Raw genomic sequence first — 14,637 nt, forward strand, 5'->3', positions numbered from 1 at the left:
TGTACGTTTCAAAGAATTTCTTTGGAAAAAATAGTAATTCCTTAAATCATACCCTCGCAAATTTTCATTTCGTCAATAGGGATGTTTCTTTATTTTCCCAGTCGACAGAAGGCATTCCCTATTTCCAACCAATCAATATTATTGTTAACAGAAAAATTAAAATTGCAAAAAAAAAAATTAGAACTAACATAATTATGTCATAAACGTATTTGTAGATAAATTGCCTACAAATTAGCTTTCTATCTTACGTTATGTGTAGTTTATTACATTCAAGTTTAATCTTATTATATAAGTCATACAATACATTTTTCTGTTCTAGGGCCATGCATTATAAAAGTTGTTCTTATCATATGTGAGCTTCTTGAAACATGCAATGACATTTAGACTACAAATATCGATATGTTTCTCTCTAATCTTAGTATAGGCGCATTTGTCATAAAATATTTTTTGTTTTTGAAAGCTAAAACCTGCACTATACTGTTTGAATATTATATAAAATTTAATAAAAAGAATTAGGGTGTTATTATTTATTTAATTTTTTTACATTGTAATACCCTGAAATCCATTGCAAGAATTTGACTTTACGATTGATATAAACCTGGTTCCAATCGTTTTTTTCAGCCTTTGTTCTTTGTAAAACAGTATCCAGATATTCCCAGATGGATGACAACTTCCCTGTGACAACTAATCTTTTAGTTTTTGGAAGTTTCAGACAGACACCTTTCCTGAATTAAATATGGCAGGCCCAAAATAAATGTTTAAATGCAGTCGCTGAACACAATTTTTCCGCATTAGGTTAAGGTTTAAATATTTGGTGTATATGTATACTCAGATACATTTTCTTTGTATTGGCAGGGAAGAAGTATGTAGCTGCAGCAATGAAAATATCCCTTAGTGTCCATATATACACAAATCAATTTGGCAGAGATTTCACCTAACAAGAAGTCCAAGACTGTCGATTTTGAACTTTGCTTTATTTGTCAGCTGAGCAGCAAAGAAACAGATTATACACACTTTGTGCTTCACCCTTCAGTGGAGAAACTAATAATAAATTACAACAACTGATGTTCGATGTTCATATGGGGAAACAGAGGTTTCTGCACTAAATTATCCAGTGAGTGGTTCGTCTGCCAATGAACTGATACAGAAGTGTTTCCTACCACAAAGCTTTTTATAAGGATCTCACTGAATAAAACAAACATTGAACGAGCAAAAGCAGCTATCAGAAGGGACGAGCAACGGGCAGAGTCGGTGACATAAAACAGAAGAAAAAAGGACGACCATCAAAATTGTCGTCTATATGTACTCCCGCATCCCGACCTACATGTACCTTCAACAAGAAGATGTGTGTCATTTGCCTAGAAGACAAAGCAGACAAGTTGCATGGGGTGTCAACTGATAACATGGGAGCCCAGCTCAAGGCAGTTGACCAACAGACAACAAATGAACACCTGAAAGTCAGACTGACCAATGTTGTTGGATCATCCGATCTATCAACAGCTGTTGCAGAGGACATGAAGTATCACCTGTTGTGCTTAGGCCATGCAAAGCGAGACATAGAAAAGGTTAAGAGACAACTCCCAAAAGATAATATTCAGTTTACACAGTTAGTGTCTGACCTGGAGATACTCGACATGGTGGAAACAGAAATTAACACAACTCAAGAATCTGTTTTGAATATGAATGACATCTAAAATCATATGAGAGTTTGCCTGAAGTAAATGGGTTTCCATTACCCGGTCATCCACGATATAAACCATACCTAAAGCAACTGATTTTGGACAATATCCCTGATGTGCACTTCACCAGCCCTCCAGACAAAACAAAACCAGAACAAGTACTTTCTACAAAGGCCAAGGAAACCCTATTAGCTGGTGCTCTTGTCGATCCAAAAGACCTGAGAGAAGACATGAAAATCCTGCTGAAAGCTGCTAAAATCCTGAGAAGAGACAACAATTGCACCTCCATGGAAATTTCATGGAACATTTGATGATTATGACCCACCCGCTTTCTAAAACTTTTCTGTAAGCATGTTGTTATTCAAGGTTTGCATGAAGTTAAAACTACCAGTAGGGCAGAATCCATCAACCAAAGTGCATCTGTCTGGCACAGCATTTTGTGTGCATATTAGACAGAACGACAGGTTATTACATAGCCCTGATTTGGAGAAAAGCTAATGAAAATCATCCAAGCCTTCCAGCACCTACAGCATTTGGTTGGACATTTGACAGAGGCTCAAGTCATTTCTCTCCCATTCAATGCTTGAATCCACCAGCTCCTGAGACAATACTGTACCTGATAAAGTGCGGATGCGAACGTGGATGTCAAGGAAGGTGTAGCTGTCGAAAAAACAATATCCCGTGTACAGAAGCATGTGGATGTTGGGTTTTCACTTGCAATAACAAAACGAGCCAACTGAGCAGTGTGAAGATGATTGATGTCCATTGCATAAACTGCAAACATACTATGTGACTTTTTGCATTTGTGTACAATACACTGAATTTATACTTAACAATACTTGATATGGTGTCACTATAGTCATGTAGATTTGTTATTTATCATGTGATCAATTCATTTCTTTAATCAAACATATCTTGCTTGTACATTTATTTCCAATATCATAATATGGATTATGGTCTCAAATTTAGAGTAACAGTTGCCATTGTAGATGCCATCTTGATATTAGACACGTAAATATTGCCCTGAGTCTTAAGTTGAAGATTCTATTGGTTTCCTTGTGTCCAAAAAACTATATTTCGTTGCTTTATTTATAATTATATCGCTTGCATTAGCGAAGATATTGCATTATTGCTAAATGGAGGACATTTTGGACGCCATCTTGGATTTTAGACCCTTAGAATGTAAAGAAAAAATGACACCCTAATTTCTTTTAAAGCTTATGATGTCTTCTTTCAAAATCAAGTGAGTTTTTGCTTTTACCAAAAAATATACCCGAACTTAAAAATGATAAGTACTAGACTATCCCGGGATAGGGCTCCTCAAAGGAGCTGTTGCTAGAAGGTCTGAACGTCTGGCCACGAGTGACTTCAATATGATCACTCATTCGTCCAAACATCGGCTGAGGAATTTGCTTCTGATTTTCGTCTTTTGCACCTCGACGAGAGATGTAGAAAACTTATCCACAAAGTTTTGGTGGCAGGAAAAAGCGTTCAAAAATACGATAGGAGGCAAAGAGGTGTATGGGGTCCATACTGCAACATATCACTGAAGACATGTGATGATCGCATATGCATACAGCCAGGAGAAGGTGAAAATAAATTACTTGAACCAAGCATTTTCATGTATTTCTGCACTTGAACAGAGTTCAGAATGCAGATCATCACATGTATGTGTATGTGAGATTGGGTGGGAATAATTACCAGCCAAGATTACATGTTTAAGTAGTGTAACATTTAATTTTGAAATGTACGTAAGACAGAGAGAAAGAGTAGGAGCGTATAAGCCTCAAGAGAAGGTTGTTATTCACAACTTGAGAATGCTTTAGCCAGCTAATTTTTTATCATCCTAAGCGGTCCCGTGATGAACAAAGGGGAGCTATTCATCCACGTATGCAAACAAATGCTTAGGGACCTCCCAGATACAGAATCAGGCCCTTCGAGAATCTTCCCTACAACGACATCGTTTCATGTTTACTTGCAGTAATTAAAGATTCTGTTGCTAGGAAACCATTTAATATCTCTAATAGATTAACTCTTATCTCTTTCAATTTGCCAAATGAGGACTTATCAACTCGTAAGTAGTTAATTGTGAATTGGAAAATTCCATAACATAACTGAGATGATGTAATATGTTCAAGTCTTGAACACATTGCTCAACCGTCTTGATGAGGAGACCTTTCACCCGCCATATCCAACCATAGAACATTCATTCCTTTTTGATACTTAGCTGCGTGTGTTAGGTACTGCAGCATCTCTCTCTCTCTCTCTCTCTTGCTAGCGCACGTAACGTAACTTATGTTTTTATATAAAGTGGTCACTCGATATTACTAGCTCTGTGTAATTTCTTAGTAATATATGCGTTGTTTGTGAAATCTGAGCGTAGCGTTATAATTACTACTATTTTTGTGAAGGGGCCCACGAAAGTGTTGATGTTGAAGATTGTAATAGGTCTTTTTTCTGAGTGAGAAGTTGCAACAGTGTATGAAGGTAATTTACAAGTATTTTGAAGTGCACTTCGAGGTTTTTATTCTGCAGTGTTTAGATAAAATTATTATTTTTTATGCATTTTTCTTTTGTTTCGTTCTTTTGACATGTCCATTTTATATGCTTAATGTTTGTACTGTCAGGGCTTTTACTGCTTTTCATATCATATATTGTGTTTTTGCATTCTCTTCATTTTGTTTAATTAGTTAGAATAAATTTAGATTGTATAATTGTGTTAATCTAATACTTGTGAATTAATCTGTATTCAGTTAAGTTTCTTTTCAGATTCAATTATCGCTTTATGATTTGAATTAATTAATTTTCTTGATAAGCTTTGATTTAATTTTGTTTAATAATTATTTCAAGAATTAATTAAACTTTTGTTTTCAAGTAATAACAAATTTCCCTGAGATTGTGAATTTCACTTATAATTTTTGAATTTAGAAATAAATTTCTGTATTTAAGATTTATATGAGCATTTTATTATACCGCCAGTAGTATATTTTATTTTTATTTTAGGTAGAAATATAGAGTGGAAATTGTGCTGAATCGGAACCAGGGACATACTTAGATTTGAAATTGTTGAAGGAGATGCCCTTAAATTAAGATTACCTTACATCTATTTTAATGAACTTCGTCGCATTGCTTTCTTGATTGTTAAGTTCTACAAGGGATCACTGTTACCTTTAGAGTATTTAGTCGTTTAGTATTTGTGATGAAGGGTCAGGTGTCTGGCTGTAGTGAGGTAATCAATAGCCAAGTACTTGATCAAACTGTGCCCCAAGTGTAAAAGGTGTCCCAGACCCAGGAATAAAAGAGTCTCTTGCTCTAACAAGCACAAATGGTAAGTGTAGTAACCAGATGCTTGGCACTTTGGGTTAACAAGTATTAATGGTGTCCAGACCCAGATCTTTGGCCACTTCCCCCCAAGTATTCATATATATGACTGGTAAAATTTTCTTTTACAACAGAATTCCATCTAATAAAAGGAGTCCATAAAAACGATAAGTATAGAAAGATAGTTCAGAGACTAACTACTGTCTCTCTCTTCAGGTAGGTAAAGAATGTGAAAAGTTACAGAAAAGGCAGTATTTATACCAAGAGATCCATCCATATGTAAGCAGTTTTTAGGTCACCCCCATTGATAATTCCTCTTTAATCCTCTTAAGCGTTGGTTGAAGAAAGATTTTATCTATGACATCTGAATCCCAGGCGCCCTTTGAGATGTTCATTGCTTGTCTTTGTTTAATCAAGTCTGCTTCTATCATCTGGCTTTTGTATTGACAGTTGCTGCTATGAATTATAAGTGACAAATTCCATTTTATTATGTGGTTATGGTTATTTATATGGTTAAAAATAGCAGAGCTCTGTTGTCCATACCTAACTGACCATTCATGTTGTATTAATCTCTGGGGAAGTGATTTTCCTGTAAAACCGATGTAAGATTGCTCACAGTCTAGGCATGGGATTTCGTATACTCCTGAGTCCCTGGGGCTTGTCTTTTGTTGGACATTAATCAGGGATTTGGTTAAGGTATTTGGGTAGGTAAAAGCAAGAGGGCTAGATTTTCCAAGAGTCTGGGACACCGTTTTAATCCTGTCCAGGTGTGGAATTTTGAATTTATTTTTGGGTGTCTCTCTGGTCTTGTCTTGAGGGGGTCGGTAGAAAATTACGTTTGCTTTATGAGTCGCCTTCTCAATTATATGGTCAGGATACCTTAAAGATGAAAGCTGCTTACGAATGAATTAAAATTCCTTTTCCATGAAACCTGGCAAACAAATTCGTATAGCTCTTAAGAATGGGTTGCTGGCCACACCTATCTTGATAGGAATTTCATGATAGCTAAAGTAGAAAATGTATTAAAGTGAGAACGTTGGTTTTCTGTTTATGGTAAATTTGTATTCTGTCGTGTCTCTAGTTATTAGAACATCAAGAAAAGGAATTTTGTTGACTGCTTCCCATTCAGCTTTAAATTTGATGCTGGTCACTAATGCATTTAATTTTTAAAGGAATTCATTGAAATTGCCCCATCTTTTATCCCAAACTGCTAGAATATCATCTACATATCTCATCCACAGCATGTTTTTGAGTGTTATTGCATTTATTACTATAGTTTCAAAGTATTCCATGTATAGAATGGCTAGAACATGACTTAAAGGACTACCCATGCTACACCTGAATTTTTGTTTATAGAATGACTCCCCGAATGAAAATATATTATTCAATACAGATAATTCAACTAACTTTATTATTTTGTCAAGTGCCAATGGGAAATGGTCTGAATAGGGGGCTAGTTTTCCCCTCAAAAACTGTAGAACGTTCTGTACTGGTACTTTTGTGAAAAGGGAATCTACATCAAGGCTTAAAAGTTTTTTATGTTGTGTAGTGGTATTTGTGCTTCTCTGAATTTGTGACAAAAATCTTCTGAATGTTTGTGACTGGGAGAAAAAGTGCCTAAGAAAGGGGAAAGGAGGCCAGCTAACCATGTAGATCCCCTGTTCTTATGTGCTTTGCGGATTTTGAGTCCACAATATCTTGACCAAGAAATAGAATACATAAAAAAGATCAGAAATGATCAATCACTGTTACCCACCTCATATAATTGATTTATGTTATCAAAAAGCTCACAAAAAGTTTCAGTGTTGTTAATAATGGAAAAGAAACCCTTAAAAATGTATTTAGCTTTGCCTTACTTTCCTAGATTTGAAACCATAGAATCAATATTTAAATCTTTTAATGTTAATGTTGTGTTCTCTTAAAACAATACCATTAAAGGTATGCTAATTAAGAATAATCCGGTAACAAATAACGACATAATTTACAAAATTCCTTGTAAGGATTGCCCGTCTTTGTATGTCAGTCAATCAAGCAAAGATTTAGATGTACAAATTAAGCAGCATATGTATTCAGTTAGAACAGCCCAGACTTCAAATGCACTATTTATCCATATGAGCAAAAAATCTCACTGTATAAATTGGGGCGATAGCTCTATAATTGCTAGATCTAATGATTATGTTTTAAGAAATTTACTGGAATCAGCAATTATACAAATCACTAATAAAAAACAAATCTTAGTCTGGGATTGTACCATTTGGACCAATATTTGTAAAATGGTTATGAAGGACATTAAAATAAATAAATTAACAAATAATTAATTAGTCCTGAATGTTTTTATTTATTAATTATTTTTCTCATGCTGGCAGTAATGGATATGCGACTGAGGAGCTAAAAGGTGTGGCTTGTGATGCCTTAGATCCGCTCCACATGTTTTGATTGATCCTAATTGTCTCCCTATCCCTATACTCTTCCAGACTTGGGAAATATGCCTCCCGGGAATGGACCTGGAACTGCACCACATGACAAAGCAGCAAGACAGAAAGGCACACCGAATCGGGATTAGACACCTTCCCTCAACCCAGGCGGAGATTCGGGCACATACATGTGGACGTCATCGGCCCCCTCCCCCCATTTGACAGTGCCAGATACCTCCTGATGGTGATTGACCAGTCCACCAGGTGGCCAGAGGCCACCCTGATGTCAGAAGCCACCACAGATGCCAGCACCGAAGCCCTCCTATCCAGTTGGATCAGCCTCTTTGGAGTGCCAGACAACATCACGACTGACTGGGGAACTGCCTTCACCTCGGGACTCTGGACCACCCTGGCATGCCTGATGGGGACAAAACACACTACCACAGCCTTCAACCCCGCAGCAAAAGGCATGGTGGAGAGAACCCACCACTCACTCAAGGCCTCCCTGATGGCACGCTGCACAGGCCCCGACTGGAAGGCACAATTACTGTTGGTTCTCCTCGGCTTCTGCATAGCCCCAAGAGCCAACAGCGACCTCTCACCGTTGGAGAAGGTCTACAGGGAGACTCTGACAGTGCCAGGAGAATTTTTCCCAGCAGACAACGACGACTTCAACATCTCCCTATCAAGACTCTACACAGCCGCCCAGATATTCATCCCTTGCTAGGCGACCTTCTCTGACAGAAAGAAGCAGTTTCGACTGAGAGCCCTGGACTCCTGCAAATACATCTTCATAAGGAACGACACCACTTGCCCGCCCATAACAAGACCCTACTGAGGACCGCATCGAGTCATCCACTGAGCAGAGAAGGCATTCTTTGTCTCAATCAACGGCTGCAAGGACTGGGTCTCAATAGACCAGCTGAAGCCCGCTTTCATTCCCGATGAAGACGTCCCCACAGAAAGCTTCCGCAGGACCCCACCTCAGAACGAAACCCCACTGGAGCTCACCAGCAGCCCCAGACGTCACCGAGGTCGCCCAAGTACAGCAGTTGAACCCCACAGGTCCACCACCGGGGGCAGCATCCTGCTGTCTGACTCACCAGAAGACAAGGAGCCTAGGAGCCTGAGGATATCCCCCAACAGACGGCATCACACACCCGCGGACTCCTCCAGCCCCCAACAAGATACTGCTGATCATCATCCAATGATTATTACCTACTCAATGTCTTGGAGGGGGGAAGTATTTGTAAGGACGACATTTCACAGGAGTCAAGCAGAGTTGATATACTATGATCAAATGCCTAAAGGGCAAATTATTGAAGCCTCTTTTGCACCAAGCTCTTCAAAAGATGATTATGAGGCACCACAGGAGCAACGAGAAAACCCTGTACAAAATATATCTAATATGCTATATCACACAGTTGAATATCTGCAGAAGTCCTTGAAGGAGGTAAAATCCACTTTACCTTGGCCACCCTGTGCTGGTGATCTAATAGAGGAAAATATTCCAATGCCTGTGGAACTTTACAACTTTTTAGTGTACATTTTTTCAACAGAGACTCCAACAGAAGAATTAAACACTTAGGATTAAGACTTCAGAAACCATCAATCGAAAAGTGCTCTCAATAGGGAAAGACTTGATTCATGCAGTCAGCCATGGGCGGGTAAAAACACCTCAACATGTTAGTTTCCCATTAACGATTAAGAGCCTGACCGGAAGCGCAGAAGTTGTTACCATATTAAAGAGGTGTGGCCATTGTTCATACAGCCAGGTTGAAGAAATGGAGACTGCCATTGCAGAGAGAGAAAATTACAAAAAAGGAGATGGCATCTTTATTCCAAGTGCCTGTAAACCAGGGCTATTCACTACATTTTGCTGGGACAACAGTGACTTTTTAGAAGATACATTATCAGGTAACAGTACGACACATAGTACGAATGGAATAGTTATTCAACGCCGTACTGACAGTTGTGCACTTCCAAGAAACACCAAACAAGAAAATATTAGCAAATATTCAAAGAAACGCTCTCTGGAATATGTGCATAGAGTTAAAACCCTACCATTTGTTAAAGCGCAGAGGACCTTCTCAGATGTGTATCGAAATCAATCAACTTGATACAAGTTTATCTAATGAAGTTCATTTACCAGCTATCATGAAAGATTTTGCCTGGTTTCCTTCAAGCCTTCCCCCTAAAGGATTCCCTGTTTGATATTAACAGTGATGAAAAACAGAAGATTCCTGATGGACCCCTTTCAATTCTGTACTTCTGACAGAGAATATTCCAAGACAGTCTTCAGTTAGTTATTGTCAAGGAGGAAAGTGAATCAAGGATTATTCAAGATGTAGATGATGTTACAAAAGTTAAGGTTGTACTTGACAATTGGGGAAATCCATGATGCCCATCTGATACTTGTTCAATTTATGGTCTAGGACAACTGTCTCAGAAGATATTCAAAGAGACCTGCAAAAAGCCAAAGATAAAGGAAATGAGGCTTTTCATACATTCACCACTCAAAGCCTCCTGATGGATGAAACTGTCTTCTTAATTCGAGCCATTGCCAAAATTGAACCTTGAAACATTCACGACAAATCACATGGCAGTTGCAAGAAGCCAAACTAAAGATGCTGATAGGAATCTTTTTGCCAGACTTTTAGTCATGCTCAGTCACGTTAGTTAGACATGAGAGAAGTTCTTAAACAAGAATACCACATGGTCTCTAGCCACAACGAATAATGCTCTGGTTAAGACAGCAAAATCAAATCTACATTTTCACCTGGAAAACAGTACTAGCTTATTGGACAGCATATCAGATGACTCAGTTTTCGTTATAGATGCAATAGCATTGCTACAAGCAATTGCACTTATTCCACATACCTTTTCAGAACTGGCCAATAAAATTCTCAAATCAGTTTTGAATATAAGTAAGCAAGCACCAAGAGTTGATTTGGTTGCAGATGCTTATCCTGAACACTTAGTAAAAAATATAGAGAGAGCTAACAGAGAGAAGGGAGGAAAATTAATGGTAACCATCACGCATAGATCACAAAAGTGTTTAAGGCAATGGAAAAAATTTCTTAGACATGGCAAGAACAAGATGGCGTTCATGGAATTTCTTGTCAATGAGTGGACAGAGAAAGACTGCTTCAATCTTTTGGAAAACTACGCTTTATGTAACACAGTGAGAAATGCAGGAAATTTGTATCTGCAAATGGCAAAATGGAATCACAAGATGTTTCTGAAACCAACACCAACCAGGAAGAGACTGATACTCGTATGTTCCTACATATGCAAATCATGCAGCCCCAGAGGGTTATCAAACCATGGTCATTAAATCCTCTGGTGTTGATGTTAAAGTGTTAGCATATTACTTGCAGTCAGAGATATCATCAAAACTAATAATTCAGGCTGGTACGCGCTCTAATGTGATTCTTATCAATATCTCGAGATAGTTGAAAATCTAGGAAAAGAATTATGTAAAACTCTGTTAGTGCTTACTCTGGAGGAGAGAGAGAAAAGGCAGTGCCACTAATAGCAGATGATACCCATCTAAGTATGGCAATGCAGTTACTAGGGACAAGCTTTGAAATAAGTCATCAACTCTCCAAAGAAGCTGAGCGATTAGTATGTGCATTATGTGGGAGATGAGGATCGGATGTGAATGAGGTAAGATACCATTTGTTTTGCAGAGCTGAACAGCTACAGTCTCACCAACGACCGCCCATGAAAGATGCTTTTGAAAAACATCTAAGCAGAGCAAACTGTGTGACAGGAATATGGAAGTGTGCTTTAGAACCTTATACCAAAATTCCTATTCCCATTGGTCAGGGTTGGAAAATGTCTGATAGTCATCTGGTTATTCACTGGATTGATAAACTACCTGGACCTTTTTCCATAATGCATTCAGTAACCTGTAGATGTAAAGGCAGTTGTGACACAAGACGATACTCATGTTTTGCTTTCAGTTTGCCTTGCACAGATGCTTGTGTCTCCCATGAACGTTGTGTAAATAAAAACACTTCGGGTCTTACAGATAGTGAAAGTGAAAGTGATAATAACTAACATGAATAATAAACTGCCCGTAGACAGTGGAAAAGAAACATTCGTTCATGTGATAGCTTCATTTATATACATAATTACTAATTAATTTGTTACACAGAAAATCATGGGATTGAATGAAATGTTATTATTTTTATTTCTCTGGTAACAATTGTTTCACGTAAAATATTCTTTTGGCATTTGTCATTGAATATGCTAAAAAAAATGACAAAGTAATAACGTTTTGATGAACTAAATAAAATACGAATGAATTCATATATTGTGCTAAAATACAACTCATCGTAGAAAAATAAGTGAAATTTTTCTGTGTAGCCTACCATGGTTAACATAAGTAACTCGCCTAAATAACTCATTGTAATAGATATAAAGTAAAATTATGAACTTTACATAATAGCCCAATTATCCCTTAGCAACATCATATAAAAATTCTTATGTTATCACTATTTGAAGAACTTATCTCAATCGCTCTTCACTGAGGAGCAAAACATTCTGTGTGGATACATTTTCAAAATATAGGTGGCACCGTTTCCATTGCAAATGGACGACTTGCCAAGCCTGAAACAGGTAGATTCTTATTTGAATACTTTTTTCTACTATGTAAGATAAAAAAAGTTAAATAAATAAATGTTAGAGGGTGGGTGCGTGCAGCTAAGTCCAAGTTTTCGACCCTCAGTTCATGGACTGGCAAGAAATTGAAATATCCTGACATTGTATTTGACAATGCATTAGAAGCGGCAAAGAAACTGAATCAAAACAAAACAGAACCTTACAACACAAGAAATATACTTGTATTACCATATGAGAGCAATTCCACATCGTCTTAAGAATTTTGGTGTTAATGTCGCATTCAAGAACAAAATAATGAAACGTTACAAATAAATTCCATGTAAGTCTTGTGGCAACTTTTATATATATATTGGTCAAATGGGTAAAGGACTGGAAAAGAGAATACAATATCATAAAAAATGTGTCAGATATGCAAATGAGTACAGTGGAATTTTTTTACATCTTAGCGAGAACACTCAAGCTGATATTGGGAGAGGATAAAAAAGATAGCATATTCGAAAAATGCACCAGAAAGGAATATCATTGAATTTAGTTTTATAAAAGAAGGTTATGGCCAATATATGAATATCAGTCAAGGCATGTACCTACAAACTTTATCTTATCATTTCAAAAGAAATTTGTAAAATGTTTCAACTTTTTGGAAGGCAGCAGAGATGTATGGAAAAAAGGATACTCTTTTTTTGTAAACACTATACGTGGACATTGGTACTATCTTTTTTTTTTTCCCAACCCCTAACATCTGTCAGGTGTGGGTTTATACTTTGCTGGTATTGTCCCTTCAGAGTATACTTTGATTTCTACTAATAACCCTAATGAGTTTTGAGGCCAATCCTTTGACACTTTTCATTGGTGGGTCTGCAGTCTCAAACGATTGTATATGGTCGTCAGTATTGTCTGTAGTATATATACGTACTGTGATTTCGTCAATGACTTGGAAATAAAGTTGAAACCAGTCAGGACCTACACCCGTTTTTTTCTGTGGTAATGTGTGATAAACGAATAACGTGTTGAAATTATTATAACCATATGTGTGTTATGTGTGTAATATATCTATATATATATATATATATATATATATATATATACATATATATATATATATATATATATATGTGTGTGTGTGTGTGTGTGTGTGTGTGTGTGTGTGTGTGTGTGTAGTATTAAGCAAAATACAACCTGCCTATATCGAATTCATTTTGCCTTTACCCAAATAGATTGAAATAAAGTGAAATGACTTTAGGTACCTACATCAAGAGAGCTGTAGGGTAACTTCGATTATGATGTACCTTTTCCTGTCGAAAATGTTCAGTTTTGTAGAACTGAATGCCATTGTGAGCAAGTGGCCGGGAGGGATTAACATACGGAAGGATCAATCTTTAAATGAGACCATTGACTTTCTTTAAACAATTACTGAATGTCGGTTCCGTCGAGGGTTAGTTTCCTGCGACATAATCGTCCCGTCGCCAACATCTATATACGCTCTTTTCGTCAGGTACGTACCATAGGGACCGAAGGTTTCGCAGGAAAAGGTTATAGCGATAAAAAGTCAGCCATACTCGCCTAATTTTTGGAATACCTCAAGACCAGTCAAAAATGTCCTGTAACCAGACTCAGACCAGAAGAAAACACGGAGTAAGAAATATTTGGATGACATGACAGACCAAAATTTAGCTACCTGATAATAACATAAAATTCGTTGTAAATTATTATGAATAAAAAAATGAGTCTGAACATGATTCTCGTTTTTTAAGATTAAGAACGCTGAAGCAATTTCCGAAGAGAATTCCACAATATCATCGTGTAACCACTCTGCAGAAGCTGATAAAGATGGATATTCATTAAGCCCATCTCGAATTATTTGTTATCCTGGTTTGGAAAAAGAGAAATCAGTTCGTGAAAAGCTACCAGTTTCCAAATGGATTGGGCAAGGATTTTTTTCATTGTTCCTGAATGACAGTGACTTATGTTCGAAATGTGACTATGATATATGTCATTCCTAGATCATAAAACTGAAAAAAAACAAAAGGCCCATAAAATACTTCTTTTGGAAACTATAATAAGAAAGCGATGAAAACACCTTACTTAGGAAATGTATTTAAATTATCTGGATGTCATGAGGAAATAAAAAGTATTCCTTAGCACTTTATCATGATGCGGTGGAACACATTTGAACGACTTAAATATGTACACTAGGCAAGGAAAGTCAGGATACAGTTTTTTTAAATCTTTGGACATATATTGTTCAATAATGCCACACCTGGCAACTCTAGAAAGGAGGCATAGCGTCAAAATCATAGCGTTTGTTGCTTTCTAGATTTCCATAACTTTCCACCATAAAGACTTTGTAGAAGTCCTATAATCATTTATACTTGAATGTAAAACAGGCTCTATATTATTCGTAGATGTTGGTTTGGTAACGTCAGTTCAGGGTAGAATAGCCACCATTCTTTTTTAAAGCCGACTGTGAAACCTTACTTATAATTAATGTTTGACACTAAACTGACGTAAAATTCATGCGTAATTGAAGATGGATCTTAAAAAATGAGAGAAAATTTCTTAAAATTTGGGCAGCACTTATGGAAATCTTGAGGAAC

Source organism: Macrobrachium nipponense, chromosome 26, assembly GCF_015104395.2.
Source record: "Macrobrachium nipponense isolate FS-2020 chromosome 26, ASM1510439v2, whole genome shotgun sequence".
Taxonomy (NCBI): Eukaryota; Metazoa; Arthropoda; class Malacostraca; order Decapoda; family Palaemonidae; genus Macrobrachium; species Macrobrachium nipponense.